This window comes from Aplysia californica, unplaced genomic scaffold (assembly GCF_000002075.1).
Source record: "Aplysia californica isolate F4 #8 unplaced genomic scaffold, AplCal3.0 scaffold00299, whole genome shotgun sequence".
Lineage (NCBI taxonomy): Eukaryota > Metazoa > Mollusca > Gastropoda > Aplysiida > Aplysiidae > Aplysia > Aplysia californica.
The window spans coordinates 521,533-527,728 of NW_004797569.1; positions in this window are offsets into that span (position 1 = coordinate 521,533).

The following is a 6,196-nucleotide window of genomic DNA, read 5'->3' on the forward strand; positions in this document are numbered from 1 at the left end:
TAGAATGTTAATTTTGACGAAATATTTCTTGAGCACATGCAATGGATACCTCAGATTAACCCTATCCGTAGGTTTTTACTATCGTATCCATACGACGTGGGGAACTCTGTGCCACCACTTTCCGAAGAGTAAATTTTCTCGTTAATCCGATCTGTACGCTTTGCATAGCAGTCTGTCAAAATGATTTTTTTGAGAAATACTGAAAGTTTCAAAGAGATCTTCGTACTAGAAGTATTCTAAAATGTGAAGAATACAACCCCGGGGATACAAAATGACCCCATGGCGTACGGATAAGGTTAAGAAACTACTAACAAATTTTTTCTCCCAATTTCTGGCTTAGTACATCTGAACAGCTGGCCAGCAGTTTGCTTTTTTTTGTGACTAGTTAATGTATAGTACTGTACAGTGAAGAAATGAATGGTCTTGTTTTAGTTCCTATTTATTTATTTCCCTGATTTGGGTGAAGGTGTACAGAGCGGTAGCAAACGTTTCTTATTGTTAATCCTGGATGAACAACAGCGGATGCTAATCAACTTTTCTTTTGTACAAAGTTTATTAATATTATTTATATTTTTGCACAGTTTCGTAGGATTTTCTTTTGTTTCTGTTTGGTCTTTCAACTTTCATGAATGGTAAACGTGTGTCACACTCTAAAGTCAATTGAAGGCACAGCCGTCTCATGAAAGAGAGACAAGAAAATATGTCTTTAGTGGCCTTATCATTGATTCAGTTCCTGTGAAGTTAAAAAAACACGTGTCAGTGGTCAGTGATGTTTGCATTAGCAATGTAAAATCACTTGATTTATGAAGCTAAATATTTGTTTGTACATCCTTTCTATTATCAGGATTTTGTGTTGGAAGTAATAGTATACATTAAATATGACTATTCAAGTTGGAAGCAAAAGTATTTGATGGTTTACAAAAGTTATTCATGATGTAGTTTTGAAAATACTGTACTGTATGCAAAGAGGCAGGGAAACTGATTGAGAACACTGTAGATGGATCTAGTATATTAATGCGGTTTAGCATGCACATAGTGAAAAGATTTTCAGCCCCTGTATCTTTGTTATACAATATATATCCTTTGTATTTATTACACGTACGGCGCGTACAAACTTAGGGAAAATCATACAAAAAGGAAAAGACATCCGTGTCCCGCAGATTTCTCTATTTGTGTGCCAGACTGTACAAGCCCGTGGCTTGCTGTTGGTTTTCTTTTCTGTGGCATAGAAATCGTCGTAAGGACAATACTTGACATTTCGAAGTGTGGCTTTGTGGTTTTTGTTTTTTAGTTTTTTTAGTTTAGATAGAATTTTAGGGCCCTCACAACTGCATAGGGTCATATGAGTGCCAAGGGGCGGATGTCAACAGTGAAGTCCTTACAGGGAATCAGGTTTTGCTTTGCTCTTGAAGCGCAGTAGGGTAGAAATGTGCAGAACCTGCTATTCTAACTGTTTTGTTTTTTTCCTTTTTTCCCGTGTCCTGATTTTGGTGCCCGTTTTTGTTGGTTACGTAAAAAGAAAGTAATGGTGCAGATTGTTATATGAAAGGGGAATTGTTGAGTCGGTAATGATGATAATGATGATGATAATGATGATGATAATGCTGCTGATGATGATGATGTTGTTGGCGATGGTGACGGTAATGGTAATTGTGATAGTGAGCATGAGGATGATTATTTATGTTGGCGATGATGATGTTCCGATGTAGGAAATGACATGCGTGTTAGTCTTAGTGTTAAGTTTGTTTGGTGCTTACTCTAGTCTGCTATTCTAACTGTTTCGTTACTCTAGTGAGGGCTTCCCAAATTGAGGTAGGTAAATTGTAATTTTGGTATTGGGTGTGAAAGGGTTTGTTTTTATAATTGAGTTGTAGAAACCTTCCACCGATGTAGGCTTTGACAGCAAATATTACCGCGCTATCTTTGCTACGATATTATGTAAGATGACTTGTGACAAAACAAAATAAATCTTCAAAACACATTTTTTGCATTAACACAAAGCCTTGTAAATATCGGTAGATAAATGGCCAGAGAACTCCACCAATTTTGAACTCTGGGATATTGGATTTTTTTCCTTTCTTTTAATAGTCAAGAGTGTTTATTTATCCCTCTACACATGTTGTTAATTTTTTAAATGTCACTAAATGTTGGTGAGATCAAAACTTTCAGATTTGCTTTCGTGGGTTGGTGAGGGAACAAAAAAAAATTTCACTGCCCAAGAAAAATGCTATTTGATGAAATGAAAAGCAAATGCTTCAATTACTCTAAGACTAAGAGCATCGGTCATGTGGTATTTTTTTTTCCTTTACTGAAACATGTAATGAAAAGTCATTGACTCATCACTTGGGAAACCCTAATGGGTGTCTCAGTGCACTTCATAGAATAAGAATACAGATTTATGGATATAATAATGATATTGCTGCTGTCACGTTTTGTAGAAAGATAGGAATTAAATGTGGTTGGCACAAAACATGCCTTGTTTGTAAAATAATTGTGGGTCTATATCTACAAAGGACCAGTTTATTCAATATGACTAGGCATCTGGTCCCACATTTTGAGTATGGAGGCGCGAAAAATACTCACTATAGAAACCAGGAAGTCAAGTCTGCTCCAACTCTGTGTCCAAGGCAATTACCTGTACACATGGCTACTTCCCCCTTGTGGTTTTTTCCATGTTATGATGACATTGTCCATTGGGACCGCATCACAGGCTGAAAATATATCGCCACGCACAACTGAAGTGCGCCGCGAAAGTCGTGCTCTCATTTCCTATCAGGTGATTACACTGACCTGACTAGATGTGAGGACCCCAAAAGGGGCAAAAGACGTGCCTGCGTGCAGCACTTCTTTTTGGCGTGCGGACAGGCTCGCTCTGCTATCGGAGTGTTCCGGGACGCCGTGGAGATAAAACGGGAGGTCACTGAGCTGTATACGGAGTCACGCTGACCTATGGGATCACCACTTCCGGCCTGGCTGTTCGCCCGTTTCGCGGTGCACTTCAGTTGTGCGTGGCAGTATATTTTCAGCCTAATATGACCACCGTTACTTTACTTTCAAATAGCCCTGTTTGTAATGGTGTGTCCAAAATTTGTATCTTGCATGGACTATATGTACAGTACAACATTCACGCATTATATTCTATGTACACAGACCTATAAATTGTATGTTTGAGACGAGACGTGACTTAGGTATACATTATTATACTGTGTATGAGGTATACATTATTATAATGTGTATGAGGTTGCATAGGCACAATAAAAACATACCTTGACAAAGTCATCACTTTCTTCGTACGTTTTTATTTACATAAGTTTTCCGTCAAAACAAAAATCTCACACATTCAACTTGTTCTGCTTTCGAGAAAGCAATGACAGTGACAATAACTGGCTAATATGGCCAAACTGGGTATCATTAACTCATGAGTGACCACTTGATCAAAGTGTGTACATTGCAAGTGCTTTTGACGATGGATGCAAATGGAACATTCTACTCTATTGTCTAAGCAATTCAAACTTGTATCTCAACACCCCCCCCCCCATCCCAAACACAAGCAAACAAAAAAATGATGAATTTCTCATTATCTTTGATTCCAAGTGTAAACAACGTAAAGGCCTTGGACAAAACAGCAATTTTAATCCCACCCCACCCCACCCCATCCCACCCCACCCCACCCATCCCATCCCACCCCACACACAATTGCAACAGAACATGTATCTTGGCAGGGCTACTCAAAACGCAAGTAACATAATAAATACGTCGTGTAACTGCATTTGTTTCATACAGGGAACTAGACCCGGAGGATTTGGTACCTAGGCCCTACTTCTCGACTAGCTGGTGGGATAGAGAGAGCTGAATTTTGAAGAATGAGCAAGAAAACAAACAAACAAACCCTACAGAGTACCTGGGTGGAGTTTATGAAAGGAGACAGAGATACAATGCCCGTATACAAATTTATTCCAGGGTTTTTAACAAATTAACAGGTTGTGAGTCAAACTACGAGAGATGATCAAACAATCAGATGTGAAACAAATGAAATGATTCCATATATAAGAGAAATATATGAAATTCAATAACAAATCCAAATTGCCACTTCCACAATACTTTTTAAAGAAAAAAAGTTCAACGAAAGACATACGTCTTTTTTCCCCAATCTCTGACCAGACGTCACTCTCACAGCGTTCACAAAGTCGCGACCTCAGTGCTCTCTTGTCCTATCTCCATTTAAAAAATTATTTTAAACACTGAAAATGTGGCTTCTTAAGCTCACTCTTTGTTAGAACCGTTATCACTTATTTAAAAAATGGAGATATTGGCGCTCATATGACCTTGCCATATGCAGTTGCGAGCACCATAAAAACTCTACTAAAAACTTTTAATAAAAAAAAAAAAAGAGACAAGAAAGCACTGGGGTCGCGAAGTGGTTGCAGCAATATTCTCACACATTATGCTTCAGTCTTCTTGCTGTACATCCATTCTCCCCACACAAGTTGCACGGTGCCAAACCATTAAGTAACGCTCAGTAGAAGAAGGCGCATTTTCTTTTCCTCCTTACCAGCGATATTTGAAAACAAAAAAGCACATCTACAAATATCGGCTACATATGGTCGCTTTTAAGGACAAGTGGGCTAACCCAGATTTCGGGGGTTTTCCAGAAATCTTGACCTACACCAATAGCGGGCATTGCCCTACCTATAGGAGAAGTTTGGTTTCATTGGTGTGTATATATCTTTGGTCCTAGAGAAAACTCTCCGTGTCTTTTAAAGAAACTGAACAAGGGGCAAAAACTTTACCTTCAATTTTCTCACACCAGCATTATTCGGGAGAGCCCCCTTGTGTTTCAAAGCGACCACACATAGTAGAGGCACCCAGTGACTGACGTAGAAGGTGGAGCCATACATACAAGTTGGCAAAGAAGTTTAAAAACAAATTTCTGCGAGTTCCACTACTCTCCAGTTCCAGTGATTTTTTTTTTTTACATTCAGCCTCAAAGATAACATTTGATTTAACAAACACGATGAATAAATAATCAGCGACCACAACTACACCAGTGCTCTGCATAAATTATCCATTGTACTTGTAACCCGAATAGAGTCTGGTCAGTATACTTGGTTAATGTCTACAGAATGCAAAGAGCATCAGCCTTGTCGATGTGGGTTGTTATCCAAGTACTGAGATGAAGAAAAGACATGGAACAACTTACTCATCCACGCTAAAATATAAAACCACTATGACCCACTTGAGCATCAAACGTGAAAAGTTTCTGTACTTTCAAAGACACGATACACTAAAGTCCTTGTCATTCAGCCAATGTTGGGGAGAGGATGTCTTTGAAGACAGGAGCAGTGATGTGAATGGAAGCCTTAAAAACGATGGGATAATAAACCTGACCAAGATTATATTATGGATTTAAAAAAAACAACAAAAAACAAAAAGAACCTGCCACCTTTGAAAACGTCAATGAACAATATGTATCTCTATTAAAAGGCAAAGTTCAACAGCCAAAAGAGAAACAGTAAATCACACAGAACAATAGAAAAATAATTGTTAAAATCTGTTAGGGAGTCCTGACGGGCAGTCTTCTGTGGTCAGCATCTGTTCTTCCACGGGTACTATTGCTCTGACCTGCCTTTTTTTCAAACACACCCCCAACCAACCCACAGCCAAGCCAAAATCTTGAAAGCTAGTGAATGAAAGCAACTATTGTTACAATAATCTCACTGGGTCGAATAAAGTACCTCTGTGCAATATTTTTCTTTCAACGTCCCTCACCTCATCTTTTCCAGTTCTGAACTTTCAAAATGAAAACGCCTTTCCCTCTCACATTAAGACTTACAGGCAAAAAGTATGGTGATTGATCACAGTTGTACAAAACACACATCTGTTTCAAATATATGTTTTTTTTTTAAAGAAAAGATCACAACATATACAGAAGAACCTAAACAGAACAGCAGAATGAGTATCAACAATGAAAAGACTGAATGACACCCCTCCCCCCCCCCTCACATAGAAAAAGGAAATAAAAAAATAAACCAGCCAAAATTGAGTTAAAAACTAGGGAGCAACAAGAAAAGGTAACAAGTCAAAAAAGTTTGACGATTAAATACTGCACAAAAGTGATCACTTCCACATATATGTCCCAAATCCACATTGACAATTCATCAGTAAAGGGAAGAAAAGAAAAACCAGCCACACACAT